The sequence below is a fragment of the Otolemur garnettii genome, unplaced genomic scaffold (genome assembly GCF_000181295.1).
Source record: "Otolemur garnettii isolate 467f Iridium unplaced genomic scaffold, OtoGar3 scaffold00004, whole genome shotgun sequence".
NCBI classification, from domain to species: domain Eukaryota; kingdom Metazoa; phylum Chordata; class Mammalia; order Primates; family Galagidae; genus Otolemur; species Otolemur garnettii.
The window spans coordinates 41,313,985-41,338,991 of NW_003852399.1; positions in this window are offsets into that span (position 1 = coordinate 41,313,985).

Sequence of the window (25,007 nt, forward strand, 5' to 3'; positions counted from 1 at the left end):
ATTGTGTGAGTAATACTAGTGAATTATTAAACCTGAGTGGGTTATACAAATGTCCAAATTTGGAATTAGCTGGTTAGAAGTGAAGATGGCCCTGGGAACACTTGTACTTTAGTCTGGTATCTGAAATGAGGGCAGTTTTATAGAGCTGCAGTCACCAGCCCCTAGGCTATAGACTGGTACCCTCCAGTCCCTGATCTGTTAGGAACCCGGCATCACAACATCAGGACCTGAGCTCTGTCTCCTGTCCTTCCCCCAGCCTTGTGGAAAAATTGTCTTCCATGAAATTGGTCTCTGGGGCCAAAAAGGTTGGGAGCTTGGAGAGAACCGTCCCCTTAAGGTATAAGGCTTGACCTAATCTGTGTAATTGGTATCTGAAATATTTTCAGGTATCTTTTAAAAAACTTTATAAGAGACATCCTTTAGCAACTATAAATTATATAATTCCTTCCTTTTTCTTCTTATCCAACACCAAAAAGAAAAAGAATATTACCAATATAGAATCAGCCATTAAATCTTAGTACTTCACATAAGTATTTCTTGAATTCTTCTTCATGCTTTATATGAAGTATCTCAGACAAGTAATAAAATGACTATGAATCTACTTATTTTTAAGTGTCATTCACAGAGGGAGCTCACTATTATTCCATAGCTCTATTTAATAATTAAACAAAATGCAGAGGTTCCAATATTAAATCATGCTAGAGAATTATGAGAAAAAAATACCAACCAGATTAGCTTTAGCTCAGACCACTTTTTAGGGAATCTTAAAAATGGACCCAAGTCATATAAAAACCATAAAATCAATGCAGGCATTTAACAACTCTATCTGCACTACCGGATGTGCAGTGCTAAAGTTAAGTTCAGTAAGTTAAGTGACTTGTATTTTATCTGTGATTCTCAATATTAAAATCATGTTTGAACACAATTGTAACCAGCAATCATGCTTCTTCCGCTGGCCACTTTCATGCTCCAGTGACTAAAATCACTTGACAATTTACAAATTGATAGATGTTTTTAGCACGGTTGTGCTTCCTTGGCCCAAAATAGAATTAAACAATCTAGACAGATGATGTAAAGACATAAGATTAAACTCTTCTGTGTAAAATAATGCAGATCAATTCACTTTACCCTTTTTTTTCCTACTGATGATATGAAGCTAAAATCTGCTGAGAAAAAAATCATTAGAACATCAAGAACCGAAGTATGCATAATTTGATTGAACTCTGTTGGAAATTATTGAATGCAAGTTGAAGAAATCAGCCACTTGAAGTATGCATTAAAAACAATGCAGAACAGTACGATGGCATTAGGTCCAGCTGAGGTGCAGAATTACTGAGAACATCCTGTGAAATATTACTCATCACTTTTAAGTTAAATTAAGATTTGAAAATCACTTCAAGAACAGACTATATTTAGAGATTAATATTCCCAAGACCTGAGAACTAAATAAGCTTATTTAGCATTTATGTATATGGGAAGTGAAAAGGTATTTTGTTATAAATAGAGGACAAGACGAAAGTTTGCTATTCTAAAAAGAACTAGAAGTTTTGGTTTTGCTGTCGTTTGTTTGTTGTTGTCAGTAAAATAAGAAAAGAAACCTCTTGCAGGATTTATGAGCCGGCTAAGTGTTTTGAGAACCAGCCTTCTGTATCAGAGGGCATTCTGTTATTTTGACAGGAGATTTCTGGCATATTCAAACATAATGAAGCTGCGTGTGGTGGCTCCCACTTGTAATATCAGTACTTTGGGAGGCTGAGGAGGAAAGATTACTTGAGTCTCTGGGGTAGTGTCTGTGGCTCAAAGGAGCAGGCCGCCAGCCCCTTATGCTGGAGGTGGTGGGTTCAAACCCAGCCCCGGCCAAAAAAAAAAAAAAGCTGCAAAAAAAAAAGATTGAGTCTAGAAGTTTGAGACTAGCCTGATCAAAATAACAAAACCTCATATGTATAAATAAATAAATAAATATAGGCCTAGTGTGATAGTGTTCACCTGTAGTCCTACTACTTGAGACTAGGCATGAAGATTACTTATGCCCAGGAGTTTGAGACTGTAGAGGGCTATGATTGCACCACTGCACTCCAGCCCAGGCAATAGAGTGAGACCGTGTCTCAACAATATGTACACATGCATAAACACATACAATGAGAGCTAAATATTGAGAGTTACCATTAAAAACAGAAGATATATCTTGATTTCAATAAGAAAAACTTCAACTACATTTAATAGTCTACCTTTGAATTCATTTTTTTCCTCCCTCATGTAATATCCTAATCTGTAGTACACAGTTTTCTGAAATAAGCCATGTGCTGGCAAGTGTTATAATTTAACCCAGGTGAATTATATTCCTTCTTGATATCTGGTATACAACGACTCAGTCTGATGTGGAAATGAGCCCAAATGAATAAATCCAGCATGTTACTAGAATCAGTAACAGCCATGCCTACCAAGGTTCAAACTTGATCACTTGAAAACTCTGCTGACAGTCAACAGAGGCACGAAAATAAGTGAACAGCTGTGGGCATATAATAATGCCTACTTTAGAATAGTATGATGATTGAAAAATGATGACTTAAAAGATAAGTTTGGGAAAAATTAGATCTAATTTAGTATTACTACAAAGAAAACATCATGATTCCGATAATATTTGGCTCATTGAATTTGGGGGCATCTCTGCTATAGTAAGAAAAATATGGAAATTGAAGTCTGAGTCATTTGAACATTTATCAAGTTTAGTTTCACATTTGCACAGAAATTGTATAAAATTACTTTACATAAATTTTAATGTGCTAAACATTTTACTTATCTCTATTTGAATTGGAAAACTGGGCAGATGATACAATCAGTTTGAAGGAGAAGTCAAAAAGTGCACATTTAAATGTGGTAAAGGATAGTTGAAGTCACGTGCAAGGAGATGTAGGATTGGCTTTTTCCACGCTGGAAGGGGAAGTCAACTGACCCTTCACCAGAAATAATTTATTTCCAGATCTATAGATGAGAAATATTTTGCATTTGCATGAGTTATCTGCATTATAAATGGTATAAAAGAGCCCAATAGCAAAGGGATATAAAAGAGCCCAATACCAAAGGATAGAATCATCTGTAAGAGCTTGTTCTACACAGTGCAATTTTCCATTACAGACATCCACTACTCTTTTCTTCCTTTTTGTTTTCTTTTTATTATTTCAATTCCCATTAAAGTTTCCTCTTTGTGATAAAAAATATGTATAAAATGAAAAAGTAATCTTCAGCACAAATGAAGGCTGGTTTCATTAGATTTTTCTATGTATTTACATAGGCAGAACAAGAAAGTTTATTTGCCAGACCAGTCTTAATTTTTCTCTGCTGGAAGTTTTCATAAGGAAATAGATGGAATTTATAAAAATCTCTATTATTTGCTGAGCTGAGTTAAGGAATCCAAGTCTATGAAATGTCTCCATTTTCTATGAGTTTGGGACAGATCATCTCTTTGCAAAGTTCTCCAAATACCCTGAAGTTCATTGCCTGCTAGAAAGTGGTCTTCCTTACCATCTAAGACCTTCCAAAGGAAAGTGTTTTTTCTGACAAGGATTTACAAGTATTGACACCATAAATAGACCTTAGTTCCTTAAGGAAGCTTCCTTATCTTGATTAAATGAGCATCTTTCTCAAATGTTCTATTTGGGGCAAGGCCTGAGTTGCCTAATGAATTTATCCCATTTTATTTTGATTATAAAAGAAGACAGATTCTTAATGAGTCTGTGCAAATATATTGACATGGAAAGCAAGGAGACACAAGGAGAATTTCAGATTTGGGAAAGGGGTAATAGAAAAAGACATCTAAAAATGTTTCATTTCAGTTTACAAAAACTGAATACTAAATTGTTATGGTTTTTATAGCTTAAGAAGCAAAGGGCTTCTTTATATATTTAGAATATAGAACATTAAAGTACTATCAATATATTCCAAATAAATAATGGTGATTGTTCTTTATCTGTTTCTTCATCCCTATGAAAGTAATTATTGTTTAACCAAATCGTAGTTGAGTAGTCTAGGGAATTTATCTAGTCTAGTTTTGTTGTTGTTGTTATGGGTTTGTTGTTGTTGTTGTTCTTTCTTTTTAGACAGAGTCTCATTCTATCCCCCTGGGTAGAGTGCATGGTGTCATCGTAGCTCAAAACAACCGCAGACTCTTGGGCTGAAGCAATTCTCCTGTCACAGGCTTCCAAGTAGCTGGGACTACAGGTGCCTGCCACAAGCCTCCCTAGTATATGGTTTTGAATAAAACATACTGGGGAATTCTGACTTAGTATACTGGAAGAGTCTGGAAGTTTTCTAAGGGATGGCATCGGTAGCCTATCTCAAGAATCTATTTTTGAAGTGTCCATATCTTGAAATACTTAGTGCAATACTTTTCCATGAGGTTCTGAGATAGTCCTTTGTTCCAGAAATAAACCTTAGCTTGTGGTTAATTGCAGAACTTTTATAAATGTATAAGAGTAAAACAAATCCTATATGTAAGGGATAGACATATAAAATGTCTGATTAAATTTATTATTGGTAATTTTCAAATATGAAACTTCTGATAAGAGTTTATGACAAGAATAATGCAGCTGACAAGGAAATTTGGTAGTTTCTGTACCATGCTAAGCAAGATAATATAGCCATTAAAAAAGCACTTTTAAGAAAAAAGTGTTCAATTGTGGTTAAGTGCTATTTTAACGAACACAGTGGTTATTACATATGATTTGTACAAATGGAAAAGCATAATTGTTTTCAGAGGAAAAAGTTGATATATATAAAATACAGTAAGGTTGAAGGATTACACATATGTCCAAATCATAATATCATATGTTATGATGCAATCTTATATACAGACTACATATCAAGAATGAAATAATATCAACTAAATAAATTCTTTAATTGTGAAATAGACTACAGACATTTGTGCTTTTATAAAACTCTATCCTAAGCCTGAGGACCATTCTCCAGTTAGAACCCACTAATCTAGAAGATGCTATATTCATAAAAAAGAGATCAGATTGTGAACAAGTTAACATTTTAAATCAGAACTAAAATTGTGACTGATAACATACTCTTATTGCTTGTTACCATTAGCCAAAGCACCACTGCTCTCACATATGCAGAAGAATTTAATAGAAAGGCCATACTAACTAGATCAGTGTTTTTCCTGAGTTTAAAAGTGAAGGCGCTGATAAATTTCTAGGGATGTCTCATAAAGCATATGATTTATAAAATGTTAAGATTAATAACATTACCTGCTTTTAAAGGCAAAAAGGGGTGTGTGTGTGTGTGTGTGTGTGTGTGTAGGTGCACATATTTCATACCTTGATTCCAGTACAAGCTTAAATTTTTTGATGACTCCCCTAAGCCTTCATCTTTATGGTAAAATTATCAATATTTACTGTTTAAATTTAAACTGATAAATTTAAAAAAAGATTTATTGATTGATCTGCATGTCGTAACAATAAATGCATCATGTATTAATCATCTTTAGTATTGTTATGAAGTAAGTCTAACCTTGCAGACTCCCTGAGGTGTATTTTAAAGTAAATTTTCAGTTTGTTACAAAATACAAATGAGCATAATAAAAGAAAAAAACCTGAAAAGTGATTTTTATGTCTCTTTGTTTATAATGTTATATATAGTTAATGAAACTTACAGTTTCTTCATTTTTGAAATCAAATTTTAATTTGGCTTTATACTTTAGTACCAGAGAGAGATTGGGTTTTATCTGGGGAATCTTTGTATTTTTGACATTTAAGTTTTTGAACTCATCCTAGGAAATGAGCTACATACCCACTGGTAAATATTACTATGGTCACCTTTGAAATACTCCCCAGTGGAAGTTGTGCTCCAAGGCCAATGCCTAGTCCACTCTTCAAAGCAATTTTGGAACTCTGATTCTAGAATGTCCATCAGAGCTATCATCACATTACCCTTGATTTCTGAATGTCATCAAAATATTGTCCTTTCAATATTTCCTTTATCTTCAGGTAAATAAAAGAAGTTATTGGGGGCCAAATCAGGTGAGTAGGGAGGGTGTTCCAATACAGTTATTTGTTTGCTGGCTAAAACCTTTCTCATAGTCAGTGCCATGAGAGCTGGTACATTATTGTAAAGCAAGAGCCGTGAACCATGAGTTGATGAAAATTTCAGGTTGTTTTTGTCTGACTTTTCCAAATATCTTTTTCAGTGTTTCCAAACAATAAACTTGTCTAGCTGTTTGTTCTGTTGGCAAAAATTCTTAATGAAGAATCCCTCTGATATTAAAAAAAGTTAGCAATATTATTTTGATTCTTGATTTAAACTGACAATACTTTTTTTTTTTTTTTTTTTTGCAGTTTTTGGCCAGGGCTGGGTTTGAACTCGCCACCTCCAGCATATGGGGCCGGCGCCCTACTCCTTTGAGAGTGACATCCAACTGACAATACTTTTTGCTCATGGAGAATTGGCTGATTTCCATTGTGGAATTTGATGCTTTGTTTCAGGGTGGTATCAGTACACCTATGTTTGGCACCTATGCCCAAAACATTGTCTTGACTCTCTAAAAGATCTTGGAAAACTTCAGCTCTCCTTTGTTTTTATTTATCAGTAAGCTCCTTTGGGACTATTTTTACACCCACCTTCCTCATGCCAAGATTATCAGTTAAGATTTTCCTAATTGCTTCTCCATCAATGTTTACTTGGTCTGCTGTGCTTCTCACTGTCAGCCAATGATTTTGATGCACAATTAAATCAATGTTTGCAATGCTTTTTTTAAAAATTAAATCATAGATGTGTACATTAATGCAATCTGCAATACGTTTTAAAACTCTGCTCACTATATATTTCCCGGCATCAGTGATGACTTCTTCCCCCTCAGAAAAATGTTGAATCCATTCGTATTGCTGTTTTCTTCATGGAATTATCCCTATAAACTTGGACTAATATGTCCCTAATTTTATGTCTAGTCTTGCCAAGTTTAAAAAGAAATTCAATGTTTGTTCATTGCCCTAATTTAAGCTTCACATTCTCTCGAGGAGCACACACAAACACTTAACAACAATAACGAATTCCACTCCGTAAGTCATAGCCAGACACTGACAGGAACACAGTTGGGACACACTGACATACCAAGGTTAAGGGTCCTTATTGAGTTGGCAGCATGTTTGTGAACTTAATTGTCATGCTGTGTATCCTCCATATTCTTTTGCCATCATTGATTTCAATACTCATGCAAGTTTTCCACTTGAAGTTGACTTTAAATTATCAACCTGCTTAATTTTAGTATATTCATCCACCTTCCACTTCAGATCAATATGACTAAAACCATCAGGTGGAATTACTACTGATTTACCAAGACTTCAGACTCAGGTTTTTTACTCTGACTTTTTCTACTGCATATGTTGATTGAAATTGATAAAATATATTCTTCTACATTTTGCAAATTCACCGTGGTTAACTAGGCAATGGTGCATACGAACCTCAAATACTCCATTGCTTGTCTGGATTGAAATCAAACCTAAAAATTGACTTTATTTTTTTCTTCTAGTACTGTGTCATGGATCTTGGTCCTCTCTGTATTACTATTCTAGCAGTCAGAAGAGTCACAGAAAGGTTTCACGGGAAGACATCAAGGAAACTGAATACATTTTTTATAATACCTACATCTACCTTGACTCAAGCCAATATTATTTGAACACAATAGACAGGAGAACTGCCAAAGGATTTATTAATGGAATCATTTACTGTCTCCTTTCCTGGAAAGCACACCACAGGATTCACCGTGCCTTTTCTAATGGCTATAATTATCTACACGCTACTAATATTTTACTTAAGAAGCACCCTGTTTAACCCAAGAAACTCAGAAATTTCTGGTAACATTAAAATTTTAACTTAATCAAAATTTGCTAGTACAAATTTTTACATAAATGAATTATGTCAAAAACATTTTAGTGAAATATTTAGAAAGGCATACTTGGGTTATTTTTTTATGAAAATTTCCCATCACATAATTTAATCTTTAGAACCAGTTCTTGCTGTGAAGCCAAGCTTAACTCCTCTAGAATATCCACATCATTTTTTAAATGTAATAACTACATTAATATTTATTTTAAAAAATAGTGTAAAATGCATTGAGAAACAAATTACAGAAAGTTCTTTGAGACATTGCTAAAACCATTCAAGCCAAGATGAGATGATAAAAAATTATATTTACCATATAATCATCCAATCTGGGACAATTTTAAGAAGATACTATTAATAATTATGCTAGAAATACTGACACGAAATAGAATCGCTCATGTTAAAATCAACCATATGCTGATATTGTTTTATGACAAATAATAAAATAACAAAATAGTCAACATACTCATTCTGATGACTTCCTTTAAAAAAAATTCAATGGAACATATAGCTAAAATTACATATAACTGAGATATGAAAAAAGAGAATTTTGCTCTTTTACTCACTAACAGTGAAAGAGGGAAACTTCTGGTAAGTTTAAATAAACATTATTGATAAAAATTAGGTAAAATTCCAAAAATTTTGTAAGACATAGTAACTAAACATTTCTGTGTGGTTAGTGGATAAGCAAATTATGTAGTGTCAAACTAATCAATCCATCTATATTGTCATCTGTTTATTGTCATAGGAAATAAAAATACCAAAAATAATTAAAAGATGAAATTTATGCATAACACAAATTAATTAAAATACTTTCAATTAAATGTTGCAATAAAACCTTGAAATATTTGATAAAGTAGGTTCTAATCCATTTATTTACACATAGCACATGCACACACACACATTCTGACAATTCAGTTCTTGAACTTGCTGTCGTGTACACGACTGACAGAAACATTACAAAAATTTGTCTAATTGTTCGTTAAATCTTTGTCTGACTGTGAGAAGCATAGCCAAACAAGTAAACATCAATAGAGAAACAGCTGGGAAAATCTTCACTGAAAATCTGGTCATAACCTTGTGTGCAAAAATGGGCTCTTGCATCATGATCAGTAAAGAAATAACTGTATTGAAACACCCTTCTACTCACCTGATTTGGCCCCCAGTGCCTTTTCATTTATCTGAGGATAAAATAAATATTGAAAGGAAGACATTTCAAGGACATTCAGGACATCAAAGGTAATATTATCATAGCTCTGATGGCCATCCCAGGGAGAATTCTAAAATTGCTTTGAAGGGTGCACTGGTATGGGTGTACAGCTTCCCAAAAGGAGTGTTTTGGAGGTGACCTTCATTATATTCATCAATAAAGTATGTAGCACTTATTCTGGGAAGACTTCACAAACTTAATTATCTTAAATACACACATGTATTTTTTAATATACTTTTTAGAAATTATAAAAATTATGAAAAATTTTGTCTATTGGTTGTATTCAATGGATTTTGAGAAATTTAGTATTCCTAGAATATATTACAGTTTGACTTTGAAGCATCAGCTGTATTCACTTGCACTGTTTGGCTATTAAAGTGAGATCTGGAGATTTTCCAGAAAAGGACCTAACCTAAGAACACATAACATAATGTTTACATCTAAATGGATGTGTAAAGGACAGAGGCAGCTTTAACATCCAGAGTTTCTCGCTAAAGTATCTAGGCTATCTTTGCCTGCTTGGGACTTTCCTATAGGTGCCTCCATTCTTTGTAAACAGTCAAGTAGATGGATGTTTTGAGAGAATTAAACTGTCCACTCCAATATACTGTTTCCAATGCTGGTGTTTTCTTTTGGTTAGAATGGTAGATAAGATGTACAAAGACTTTGGAGTGCTTGTGGTGTCTTAATTGTTTTGACAAATATTTATGTGGGATTTATTATATGCTGGGCATTGTTTTAAGTATTTCAAACAGTACTCAAATCTCTTTATCAGTCCTATGATTCCTTCAATATTTCTATCTTATAGGTGTTCAAATTAAGGCATGGGAAAATTGAATTGAGTCGTTGTTCAACTCATCCTTGAGATATGCCAAGGCAGGTATTTCCGGCCAGGCCATCTGGCATCTGGCTACAGAGTCCGAAATGTTTGTTGATCGTGGCATACTCTGCTGTCTTTGGCCAGTCATTAAGGAGGGTCCAGCAGAGGGGGAGGCCTTTTCACATTAGGACATGATACCAAGATTTAAGATTGGTGAGAGTCATGCCTTTATTTTTTGAATTAAGAAGGAGAAAATGAGAGATGGAAGAGAAAAAAAAAATTGTAGAATTTTAACCTCAAAGATCCAATCTTGGACAGATCAATTATGGAAGAATTCATATAGAAGTTAATCATATGGACACTTATTAAAATATCAGGCACTAAAAAGTCTCTTGGAGTTATTTCAAGAGATCGGGAACCAGTACTCCAGTCACAAGACTAGGTGGTAATATTTAATGGTAACTGGTAAGATTAATGAAATTCCTGAAAACAATTTGACACTGATTCTGCAAGCAGAAGCTCTATTGTGGCTTGTGTATTAATTCCATTTTTAATTTGTAGCTATATAGAATTTTGAGTGAAAAAATACTTTATATGTATTTTCTAGCTCCGTTTTGCATTTGATTGTCATTTAGCTGGTTTCAGATGTAAATATTAAGATAGAAATATTTTCTCTACTTTCATTATTAGCTTTTAATAATGGGAGTATTCATATTAATGAGCACAAATCTGATATAATGATTTCTTAAACTTTTAGTATAATTCAGGTAATGAAAATTTCCAAGGAGAGTCAACAAGAGAGGTTTCACTAAACATTATGAGCTTGAGGAATGGCTTCCATTTTATATGCCTATAAATGTGTGTGGTATTATTCTCCTAATCCATGAGAAAATGTTTTTTAAAAGCTGAAAACAGAACGTAAATCTAAGGAAATTGCAAAATTATCTTGCATTGCTCCATTTTAAGAGGTTGAAAGTGGTATCTAAATCACCATAATTTCTGTTGCATCCAATGATTAAAAACAAAGATGATTTAAATCTGTCAAGTCTAATTAAATGTGCTACTCACTTTTCAAAAAAAGGATATTTCAAGTAATAAAAGAATCATGGTTAGCATTTTCAAAGGCTAAACTTAAAATACCATCTTCTCCAATTCTGTTACTCCAAATGGCAAACTATGTCAGAATGAAAATCATACTTATTACATTATTACTCTTTCATTAGATACTTGCCTTTTATGGTTTTTCAATGAGTTTAATTTCATCAGGAAAGGAATTATATTTGTTTATGTTTAGAATATGGAATAGAACTTCTTTGATTCCAGTAGAGACCACAGTGTCTGCTAGACTTAGAGATTTTTGGTTTTTGTATGTTTCCCCACACCTATGAGATGTTAAGGAATACCTCACAGAGATAAGCAAGAAATTAAAAGATAAAAATCAAAGTGAAAAGTAATAGGTCTATAATTTAGGATATCTAAAACCCTAAATGGTATTTAATAGCATTTCCTGAAACATGCCAGATTATCACATCTTCATTTTGCAGTTTCAGGGATCTTGTTAACATCTATTCAATAACAGTTTGATTGTAGCTAATTTTTAAAAGTAATAGATTTCTGTCTGCCTTATGCAAATGGCTGAGCTGGGTGGACCAGTTATCTCATGATTATTATGAGATTGCAGACGTAATTGTGTAATTTTCTTCTAAATGAGGAAAATAAGCTTTACTACATCATGAAATCGTTTGCAAAAGAACATTTGAAAACATTAAGCTATATTTTTTTATCCTCATTTCTCTAAATACAAAACTGATTGAGGAAAATACTTAAGAGATTTTATTTCCTTATATAGTCTATCAAAAGTAACTCAAGACTTCATTATACTAGTGGTTATTTTCCTCAAAAACTTGTGAGTTTTTCATATTTCCAAATATTGGTCAGCAAGCATGCTAATTAAAATAACTTAACACCAATATTATTCCTCTTTTCTGTACTAGCAGTGCCACTAACATTTCTTTGTCTTTGAATCATTGACATTTTCTCTGGGTTCTTTTATCTAAAGCTTTTTATCTTGCCCATTGTGATGATTTAAGTTAACAATATATTTTTTCCATTGCTTTTTGGTCTCATAAGTCCAGTGTTTCATTTTACAAGTCATATGTGCAAGCAATTTAACACTGCTATTTTAAATTAATTTAAATACAAAATTAACCATTAAGTAGAATTCAAGTTGTTACATATAGAAGCATTAATAGGAAGGATGCAGTGGTGTGAATTGGTTCGGTTTTCCTTTGTTCATTTCTTTCTCCCACTTTTTCTTTCAAAAATTCCTATTTTTTAACCAAGGTTTGTGTACTGAACATAGAACAAAAAAAAGGAAAATTGGTCACAGCCTCTACGAGCAAACACCAATCAAGCAAAGCAGTGCCAAATTCAAAATCTAGACTTTGCCTGTTTTTTATTTAAAGTACATCCATAGTACCTATGAAAATTAGTATTTCATGTTTAGCTATTTAGTTTCTAACATATATTCCAAGTGGCTTTTTATAATAGGCATATACGATGATTTCAAGGTACTGTGTAGCTGAATGGAAGTGTAAAAAATGTGATCATGAAAGGGCTGAAATCTGAACATGAGTTTGAAGGTAACAATCAAGACAGAAATATACATCGAAATACATAAATACATAGACACAAACATAACTAAATCCATTCTAACAAAAAATTAGCCGTTAATTAACTTACTATTGACTAATCCTGTTCACTATGGAAGAGTGATAGTTTGTCTGAATTCAACATTCAACTCAGTAATAATCTCATATGTGGAGAAGACCCCTGCCAAACTTCTGATCTTCTGTGATCTTGCTATCTTTTCTTCCGTGAGGGACTGAGAAGTCTAGTAAAAATCACAGGATTTTCTTTTAACTTCTTTTTTGGGTACACATTTTGGTGACAAAGTAAACTATTTGGAATTTTGAGGTAGAATAATGCCAAGCTCTAATCAACCATACTATTTCAAAGGAACTAAATAGTTGAAAATTTTTAAACTCAGTTCCATGACTTCTACTCACTTATATAACCAGACTGAAATGCTAGTGTCCTAACTGATATGGCATTCAACAAGTGGACAATTATTTTAAATTATTCTAAAATAAGTTTTCCAAGAATACCAGGATTATTGTTACCGCTAACCATCAGATTTATGGACAATGTTAATACTTTGGATCAGTTCACTGTCTTTTTCTCCAATATTGAAAACAACCAATATTTTTATCTTAAAGAAATGTTTGATTTTATGGTACTTGTAAACCAAAATATGTGTCACATAATATGTGGTAAATAGAATTTTAAGATGGTCACTAAGAGTCCTATTTATACACCTTGTGTTCTCTGTACATTTCCTGTGTTTTCTGTATACTTCCTGTGTTCTCGGTATATTTCCTGTGTTCTCTGTACACTTCGTGTTCTTTGTATACTTCCTGTGTGCTCTGTATACTCCTATGTTCTTTGTATACTTCCTGTGTTCTGTGTATACTTTCTGTGTCCTTATCTCCCCGAATCAACATTCCATTTCCAGTGCCCAGAGCAAGGCTAGACATCAGTATGGACTCAGTCAAGGTGTTTTGTATTAATAGATGTCTTGACAGTGTTATTTAAAGAGAAGTTAGTTAGCAAAAATAAATATTTAGATATTTTCTATATGTGAAACAAAATCTTTATTCTCTTCTCCATATACAAAATAGTTTCCTTGTAACAGTACTGAGTATTGAATAACATAAGCATAACCTTGCTTTGAATTCACTATATTTCATTAGAAGTTATGACCACTCTGAGTTCTGAAATCCAATGCTTCTTATCTACTTTTATGCCTGGTTCACAGCAGGATCCCAATTAATGCTGACAGATGGCTACTTGAGCCCATATTACCTCTCTAAATAAGATTGTCAAAGAAATAAGGGAGATGAGGGAGGTGGGGGAAAGAGAAACACAGAAGACTATGAATGGCCAAGCACCTGACGAATGATTTTGGAAGATAATGATGAAAATAAAATGTTGACTGGACAGTGGAATAGCAGGACAGATATCATATTAGAAACTTAATCAGCAAAATTAATATTACAAATAATAACGTATGCCTACATCACATGCACGTAGCATATTGTAATGAGAAAAATATTATCATTTTTGCAAGTCAAAATGCAAAGTCTTAATCTAAGATGGAGATCACATCATACAAACACTGACTGAGGGACACTGTAGAGAATAACTGGAAACATGAAGATCATGAAAGAAGAAAAACTAGGGGACATATCACATAAAAGGATTGAAGATTTGGTAAAAAAATATAATATGAGATCCTGGTTTGGATGATAAACCATAAAAAGTACATAAGTGGCAAATTCTCAAAATTTAAATAAGGTCTGTAGATTAGTTAATATGCTTGACTATTTAATTTTTTTCAAATATACTACCTCCATGTAACATAGTAACATTAGGGAAAGCAAGGAAAGGGCATGTGAGAACTCACTGCATTATTTTTGCACCTCTTCTTTTTGTAAAAACCAGTTCATTGAGGTATGGTTGACATATTAAACTGTACATATTTAATGTATTGACATGTATTCTGATCAATTTGGGAATAAACGTATAGCCGTGAAACAATCAATCACCACCATTAACACCGTAAGCATATCCATCATCTCCAGAAGTTTTCTCCCACTTCATTTATTATTATTATTATCATGATTGTTGTTTTTTGTTTGTATAGTAAGGTCTTTTTATATAAGAGTCATCTTAGCAAATTTTTAGATTATAATATGATACTCATAGGTACTAAACTTATACTAGATCTCTGGGACTCAATTATCTTGTGTAACTAAAACTTTAAACCCTTTACTACCCCATGTTCCCCTTATCTCAGCCCCAAATCATTTTTTTAATCAATCTAAAATTATTTCAAAATTAAAAGAATAAAAATGAGAACAACAAATCATAAAAATGAATATAGGAATCAGTAATTTAGATATAATGTGGTCACAGTTCTGTTTCTAAAATCAAAGAGAACCTGTGTTTCTTGACTCAAAATCAAATGGAGCCAAAGAAAAAGTCTTATAAAAGAAAGAGGACCAAAGTAGTTTTCCATGCCTTTTCTTATTACATGCTCAGAAAGACGCTATGGCACTGTTTAAAAGACTTGCAAGGAGAAAAATGTGTGCCTCTGAAAAAATAGGCTTTAGGAAATCTTTGTAATAACCTTTCTAACTGGTTCTCATATTCTGGTGGCACAATATCCGATTTTTTGATTTTCATTGTAGGTTATTCCTAAAATGCAATTTTCTTATTGTCTTGCTTAAAGGCTTTCCATGTTCCCTGTACACTGACAATCCAATGTGCAGAATCTTGGTTAAATAACTGGTGTTGTGAACACAGGTGGCTGCCTAGCATCTGAGCTCACCAAACAAAACTCTATGTTTGAAGAGTTTTGCTGCCCATTATTCACTATGATGCTGAAACAAAGGGTCCAATCATTGCTTGATGTTGGTGATGATAGCAATAATAATGTTGTCCCTTTTCTGTGGTCAGTAGTAGGAATTGTTTTAGGAGTAGTCAATGGTTGTCAGTGGTGTTGATGGTTGAGTTATTCTCTGTGCCTAATTATAGTGGTAGTGTCTCACACAAATTGTGTTTGTGAGTAGTATCTGGATGTAATTATTTGGCCCTCCCAGAACGTTCAATAATTTTAAAAAATAAACACACCATCTATAAAAAAAATTCTTTCCTGCCTGATTTTGTTCTGTTTTTTACAAGGAATAATTCAGATTATTTATCTCTCCCATTATGATCCCAATAATGCTTCTTCAAAAGCATGTCAAGGATTTGAAAGAACAAAGACATAGATAAAATACTGAAAAACATAAATGTGATAAAAAACCAGCATAACTTGGAAACAGTGGCTCAGGTATAAATGAATTTTTTCTTTGTCCAAAACATGCATTTTCATATTTCATTTTAGTCGTTTTGAAATACAATTAATTTACATTGAGTGTAAAAATGTTTTATGGGAAGATGCTCCAAAAACTGTAATCTAAATTAATGGTGACATGAAAGTTTTGTGATACCTTAGGAGAAGGAAAACAATGTATATCTATACTAATCTTAATTTTGAATTTCTAGAGCTTGTTTTTTGTCTATTGTTTTAATTGTTTTTGTTCATTACTCTTTATTACTTCTGTGTCATGATTCTTCTCAAGATTACAATTGGGGCATCTGCTTAGCTAATCACAATCATTCTTGTCTACCCTTTTTTTTTTTTTTTTTCAGTTTTCTTTTGGCCAGGGCTGGGTTCGAACCCGCCACCTCCAGCATATGGGGCCAGCGCCTTACTCCTTTGAGCCACAGGTGGTGCTCATCTTGTCTACCCTTCTTAACTGTAAACACATAACTGTCATGGGGACCTTTTATTGGGAAATAAAAAATAAAGAGTATTTCCTAATATAATGTCCATTACAACAATTAACCTTGGTTTCTTTCCCTTATCTAAGCCATCTCTTGATATGTGAAAGTAGATGTAGAGGGTCTATTTCATACCTGTTCCATCCAGGTCTGCTTCTGTACTGTCTCTCCGGATAGCACAGTAATTTCTTATTTGAAGAATGTATTTTACTGCTACACTGTATTTTTTGGGTAATTCTCAAGATTGCTTGTGTTTCTAGATTTTTTTTACTGTGAAGGGTTGAAAGATTTTTCCTCTGGGTTAACATACCCTATGCTTATCTAATGGTTACCTCACCTGCTTATTTGTCTGCAATTCTCTTTGTATCTGACCCTCCAGAATTAACTTCAATCTAGCCCATACACTCTGGTCGGAGTGATTTATAATTTGGCTGATGCTTTAAAAGTTGATTCCCTATATCTCACCCTGGTATATCTGGACCTAAATGCTTCAGTATGAATTTCACCTCAATGACCGACACAATTTTCACTGAGTTTGGGTACATGATATCGGGTTCTTGGAACGCTCAGAGACTCTTGGTGTTTTCTTATTTTAATATCTCTGCTCTTTTGTTCATATGATATTCCAGGGGCTTTTTTCATTAGAGGCTTTGTAACCCTAATGCTCAGCTCCTTTCTAGAGCTTAGATTTTCCCTTTAAAGTATACATTTGTGTCTGTTTGACCTTGTTTAAAGCATCCACTGAGCATCCTTGCCTATTATATTTCCAACAAATCTATGAAATAAGTATTATCATTACTCATTTCTTTGTATCAGTAAGGATAGAAACCCTACAGGCAATAGTATCCCAGATAAGATCATAGACCTAAGCGGTAAACACACAGATATAAAATATGTACATTTACTTCAACACATGCATTCTTTCCACTTATCTCCTGCTTCTCCGTGGAGACCAATTCCCATGATCCAGCTCAAGTGTTTTGAAGAGTCAGTCCATAGTGATTACTCAGGCCATGCAAAGAAGTTCACTTTTACTGTAGTTTACCACAATCCACCAAATAAGATTAATGGCATGTATTTTTAGAGAGAACAGGGTTTTCCGTGCTTGTCTTGTTCATTTAGAAGCAAGTTCAAAGTTTGACAGTCTCAGCCAAGCACCTAATGCTGGGAGTACACTAGGTCAGAGATAATAGAATCCCAGAGTACTGACCTTAGACCATGTTAGACTGACATAAAGGGATGAGGAGGAAGAATCCGTCACTGAGGGCTTGCCTATTACCATAAGAGTAATTTACGTCAGCATCTATTAGCATGACTAGATGCTTCAGGCTTTATTTCCTGCTGTGCTATCATGTTATAAACATATAAAAAGTTATGATTTATAATATCCCTTCATATCAAGCAATACAGCTATAGTTTAATTCATTTATTGCTGATGAAATATTACTTATGATATACAGAGTTTTATAAAAAATAGTCTAAAATAGAGCCAGGCTAGAAACAGAGAAGTCACAGAGGCCTGATTTGCACAATTGAACTGCAGTATCTGAGAGTCCACATAACAAGTTTCAGCTCAACCTAGAAAAAACACTAATTAAGTTTGAATTACACTCAAAAATCTTCATCTTAATTTAGACAAAAAGTATTGAATTTTACTTAAATTAAAAATAAGAAAATTGAATCCTAGGAGAAATAAAAGGAGAAAGCGATCAAAATCCAGCTCTCTCCTGGTTTTAAGGCATTAAGTTAAGTAATGGCATAGAAAATATTAACACAATGCACAGAAAATAGACCTTCTCTTTAAAGTTTAAAGTCAATTTTAAAACTTTTTTGATCATGCTTACTTTTAAATGTTATTTTAAAATTAACTCAAAATACATAGCACTTTTATATCTCATTTTGTATAATGTTTAAATCTAGGTGGTACATAGGTAACAGGTGACAATTCCATTTCACAAATGAATGAACTAAGATATTTAGATACTAATTGGCTATAACTAGTTAAAAGTAAAATGAAAAGGAAGTGAATTATTTTTAGAGGCAGGATTAGAGTATGTAATTCAGTACCCAGCTCTCAATCTTTGCCAACAAACCATTTCACTTCTGGTGATAAATTGTTTCTCTTTTTTTTCCCCCAACCTCAGAATGGATTCCTAAAATCATGTTCTTTTAACTTCTGTTTGGAATACAAATCTTTGACTTACATAGAAGTTGCAGGTATGATACTAATAATTCTAATACATATGTGAGAATATATTACATCTAATAAATTACATCCACTTACATGAGTATAGTGCTTTTGTTATAACTAATGAACGACTATTCATACATTACTAAGCGAAATCAATCTTTTATTTGTATTTCCTTTGTTTTCATTTTTCTCTTTTCAGAAGTCCCTCCAAGAAACACATTCCATCTAGTCATCCTGTGTCCTTGGGTCCCCTTGGCCATGACTGATTACCAGGCTTCCCTCGCTTTTGATGTCTTTGATAGTTGTGAGAATTAATAGTCAGATACTTCACAGAATCCCTTGATTAGGATACCTCTGATATTTTTTTCTTTTTTTCTTTTTGTGATTAGCCTGAGATAATGTGTTTTGGAGTTGTGGGGGAGGGGAAAATCACAGAGGTAAATGCCATCCATTTACATCACTTCATAACAAGGGTCCATCTCATCAACGCGACCCAACACTACTGATGTTATATTTATCACCCGGGTGAGATGCGGTGGTCAGATTGCTCCGCTGTGAGGTTACTCTTATGTTTCACTCACTTTCTTTCACCCCACAGTCTACACTTAAGGAGGGAAGAGCTGTGCTTTACCGCCCTAGGTGGAGGACTTAACACAAAGTATTTGAGATTCATGGGGGATTTGTTTCTTCCATTTATTTACTTATTCATTTATTTATATCGCCAGGAAGTTATGGATATTTCTTTGATACTTTGAGTCATAAGCCAGGGCTACTTTATTTTGTTCAAATTGTTCTGGCTTTGGCCATTGGAAGCTTTTGCATTTGGTTCTTATGTCCCTTTGACATATCCTCCAACATTTGCTGTTGCTGTATTATAGGGTTTATATATATATATATTCATTCTTAAGTTCAAACTTATCTTGTTAATATTCTGCTCCTGCCATAAATCAGGCCAAATTCCATGAATATATATGTGTTATAATTTAGGTATGGTTTATCTCTCTCTCTCCCCCCCATTTGTCTCTGTCTCTTTCTCAATCTCTCTCTACAGTGCTTTTAATTATCTGTCCCAAACACTTTTGTAATTTATTTCACAGTATATCTGTTTTACGACTTACTCAAAATAAATATTAGCATGTTTATTTATATAGAATTGAAAAATAAATTAAGGTCTACAGACCTTATTTACAATTAACAAATGGTTTCAGTAACATCTTTTACAACAAAATACAGTAGTATTTCCTGGTCTAAGATCTAATTAAAGTTCACTCATTACCTTAATGGCATGATTTATATTAGCAGATTTTAATCTGGAGCAGTCTTAATGGTTTTTTGATTTTTATTTTATTTTATTATTTTTTTTTTTTGAGCTTCTTACTTCAGGAGCATATGCACACTTACTTTGTGGAATGTATCCTAATTTGGGTTAGTCTGATATTTTCACATGATAAATGTGTAGTAACGTTTCACGGCAGAATAGCACAGAAATGACGTATTACGGGAGAGGTACATGGTACTGTATTGTTTTCCTTCACTGGTGATATTCACTTTAATAATTTAGTTAAGATAGTGTCTGTTACATTTCTCATAATTTCTACGTAATTATCTTATTTCTAATCAAACATTTTAGTATCCATTAATAATTATTATATTTCTGAAACTATCATTCCTATGAAGATTGCCAAATTATACTTTTAATTACATCATTTCCTCATTATTGCATTTTATTGTACCAAAAATCTTTTCTTCTCTTCTGTATCTTTGTTTATTTATTGGATTATATAGCAATATAGGTTCATGGATTAACATTTTAGCTTTTAGTGAGAGAAAAAGAATAGTCATGAAGTCCTGGGTTTGGCTTGATGGATGGGAAAGATGGAGTAACACCAAAATAAAATCCAGAAACAGATTATTACATTAGATATTGGGGTGAAGAAAAGATGTTTACCTTTTTGAATGCCAGTTTGGGGATATTTGCATTCCTATTTTAAGTTCCTTTAGTAAATTAGTAATCACTAATAATTTTAGGGGGGGCTTGTTTGTTTTGATGGCAGAATCTCACTCTATCGCCCTGGCTAGAGGACAGTGGCATCCTTACAGCTCACTGCAACCTCAAATTCCTGGGCTCAAGCAATCGTGCTGCATGGCCTCTCAAGTAGCTGGGCTATAGGCCAGTGCCACTGCACCCTGCTAATTTTGCTCCTTTTAGGAGAGATAAGATCTGGCTCTTTCTCAGGCTGCTCTCAAAGAGAACACTTCTAATTGTAACCATATCCAACTTAAAACATATCATCAATAACACTGAATTTTAATGAATCACAGATATCCTTCCCACATTACTCAGAGGAGTGCTTTGAATAAATAGCATTTAATTATTCTGCTGAAAGAATGTAGGAATTATACAATATCAGGAAACATACTGGAAATTGAATATCTAAGACTACTCTTTAAAATGATAATGGTTAAACAAATATTGACAATAACATGACTATTGACAATATCAGCTAACTCCTTAAGCATCTTTTATTTCAGATTTAATACAGTCATTGAAAATATTCTTTCTCAGTATATTAAAAAATTTTAGTAAAATCAATTTTATTCTAGTAGAAATATGTTTAAAAGTTTCATTTAAAATCTATTTATTTTGTAAAAATTAATTTACTAGTCTTTTCTGAATAAATGAGTTTAAATAAACAGGAACAGGATAGTAAAGAGATACATCTCACATTATAAAACCAAAAGGTGTAAACAAAACTTCTGAAAATTGCTGTATTGATGTTATTACCTCAAAATTGATCTCAGAACAACATTTCTAGATGCCATTCTTAAATAGTGAAGCCTTAAATTGATAAGATCTAAGATGTATAATTTTACAGAAAATTACCCTTCATAGAAAATTGAGTAGTGGTTTCTTTCTGCTGAAAAACAATTACCTGTTCTTCTTAGTCAGAGATTTAGTGTGTTGAAAAGAGGTATAATATAATAATAATCTCATTGCTATAATGTCCTGACAAATATTTTTAGTTGACCTGAACAAAACCTGTGGCAATTTCCCAGGGACAAACCAGCTTTAAGGTAGTGGCGATTTTTGTAAACCTCAGTTTGATTCTTTTACAATCCTATTTTTATGAGAGTATTTGGTGCTTCTTTATCCCTCTCCCTCTTCTCTCCCCCACTTTTCTTATCAATAAATCATGAGTTTAAATACCTACTTTTCCATTCTTTTTTTAAATTAAATCATAACTGTGTACGTTAAGGCAATCACCACAATGTGCTGGTTTTATATACGATTTGAAATGTTTATATCAAACTGGTTAACATAGCCTTCATGGCATTTTCTTAGTTATTGTGTTAAGACATGTATATTCTACACCTAGTAAATTTCACATGTACCCTTGCAAGATGCACCCTACTTTTCCATTCTTTCCTTCAGGAGTTGGGTTCTGACCAGGTGACTGTCACATGAAGACTAACAAATTATAATTTGAAATAAATGCTTCTTTAATCTGAAGAATTAAAATTTGAGGACAGATGACATTAAAAATTACACCATGCTTTCAGATTAATTTTGTTTTTTAAAATCACCTCTAAAAGAAATGCAGATTTTGATGAACATATATGGATTTTAAAATATTGTGGTTTAATAAAATCTAGATCTATGAAAAGGAAGTTCTTTTGCTTATAAGGTCAAAATCTACGGGATTAATATATGATTAGAAAAAAATATTATATTTCACCTGAGGCTGAGATTACTATGTTTGCTAATCTTAAGATCCAGAGGAAATCGATAGAACAAAAGTCTCTTTCGTAGCAGAAGCTCTTTATAGCTCCTAGAATAATTTAACAACATTGTCATTGAATAATTAAAAACATGAGGACCACTTTAATAAATTTTAATGTCAACCAGAACAAGTATCAAACGTATGGTTTTCAAGGAAAAGAATAAAATATTACATGTGCATAGAACTGGCAATTATAGCAGTGAGATCTAAATCAAATTATATTGATGAAACACTAAAAATATACAGAATATTGTTTAGATGAGATTAGATTCAAAGAAATTGAAGCAAAAGAAAAGCATCCAAGAAGTTTAAAATATGATGTTGCTAATATATGCATATATATACATACCTGACTACCCTGAGAAATAACACCTGTGTTTCTTCTTTTGCCTTGTGTATCTTAAATACTTATGCCTGGCCAATATAGATGTAAAAAGTACAATGGAATTCAAAGCTTTATGGCTTGTACTATTTTAGTTTTAATTTAATTGGCATGCCTAAAATTTTTCTAGCCAATTTCTACCACTTTAACATTTCTGACCACATAATTTGCATGTAGGATTCTTTACTACATCAATGTGCAGTAGGAGGAGATTATACCAGGAGAGGAATTTAATCTATCTCAGAAAATGAATGAAAGTTTGCAACTTTGCACGGCCACATTGATTATTGTGGATATATAATAGTTACAGATCTTTTTTTGGTACATGTGATGTTTAGAGACAGGCACATAATGGGGAGGGGGAGGAAATCAGGGTAATTTGGGTACTCATCTCTTCATAGACGTACCATTTCTTTGTGCTAGGAACAGTCCCATTCCACCCTATTAGCTATTTTAAGTATTTTGCAATGTTATCAAATATAGTTCATTCAATATACCTATCTAACTATACAATTATATTGTAACCATTAACCAGCTCCACCTTATGACCTGCTCGGCCCTATCCTTCCCAGTCTGTGGTCATCATCAGCAGACACTCTGTCTTAATGAGATCAATTGCTTTCAATATTTAGCTCCCACAGATGAGTGAGATCATGTGAGATTTGTCTTTCTGTTTTTGGTTTATTTCACTTAACATGATGTTCTCCAGTTCCATCCATGTTATTGTAAATGCAGGGTTTAATTTTTTGTGGCTATATAATATCTTATTGTGTATATATACCACAATTTCTTTATCTATTAATCTGTTGATAGATACGCAAGATTTGGAATCAACTTAAGGTCTAGCTTCCTTCGCTTTTGAAATACATTCAGATAAACTCATCAACTAGTAAGAGTTTCTTATAAAAATGGTTTGTTCATCTGTTTATCATGATAGTTTGAACTTTTCTTCTGACACTTAGAATTTTACTTTCTCATGTTCATTATCATTAATATATACTGAAAATCAGTATTTTGTTTCAGTAGACACTTTTCCAAGCAGAGCCTGAATGTTTAGCTTTATTCAACAATTTTTCTCCTATCCCAAACTGTCTCAAGAATTTAGTTGTATGAGTCAATTTTTTAAAGCATTGGTTTTTAATCTGCTAAGGGTATGATACCACTTGTTAAAAGATATATCTTTGTAAATTTCATCTTCATTGTCCTAAATTAAATTCACAGCAAGAGAACAACCTATCAATATACTTTCTTTCTTTCTTTTTTCCTTTCTTTTTCTTTTTAATTTCAGGCAAAATCTCACTATATTTCCTAGACTGGTCTGAAGCAATCCTTTCACCTCAGGCTCCCAAGTAGCAATATGCTTTCATAACAAATAATTACCTCAAAAAGGAGAAATCAAACAGAGGCAATTTTCAGTGAACTAATCTGTATTCAATATGTAGATTCTTTGTTGTAACTCCACAAAGGCCATAAGAAGCCAAGAGATGCTTACCTCAATACACAGAATGACTACAAATAAGATTTTAACAGGTAGAGGGATGTTATACTGGTAACTCCCATACAATGAGTATCGTTACTATCTATGACACAGTTTTCTTAAGGTAAAGATACCAAGAACAATCTTAACTAGAAACTACTGTATGTGCTTTTTCTTAAAAAAGCATTGTGTTTCATAAGAGTGTATGAAGACCCATAGTTGAGTAATATCTAAGCACCAAAAGTTGAGTATTAATGTTTATACTTCTTCTTATGTATTAGAAGCTGTTACTCTATGATAAATTTCCAGTTAAGTTTACAAACTTATTAGTTCCTGTAAAACAACTTATATCCTTAGGATATACTGGATCCTCTCCCAGGTGGTGGGGGGGGAAGACACAAAAACAGAAAAAGAATTCCTGTTCTCTCATTGAACAGAGATTTTTAAATCTGTTTGAGGGGTTAAAGACATGTGACCCTAAAAAATATCTAGACAATTTAATAATATGTATTTAGTGAATAAGGATGAGATGAAGTATCTGTTAAATTTTTAGTTAGTGGGCGGCATCTGTGGCTCAAAGGGGTAGGGCGCTAGCCTCATATGCTAGAGGTGGCGGGTTCAAACCCAGCCCATCCAAAAACCACAAAAAAAAAATTTTTTTTTTTAGTTAGTAAAATCTCTTAGGAAGAGAAGAACATGAAATTAGACCAAGGAACCATGTAAGCAGTGCCATGCTCTGAAGTTGAAGAATGACAAGTTCAGAACACAGATTATGCAAGAAATTCCTAATGTCTTTCACTTAGAACTCGTATTT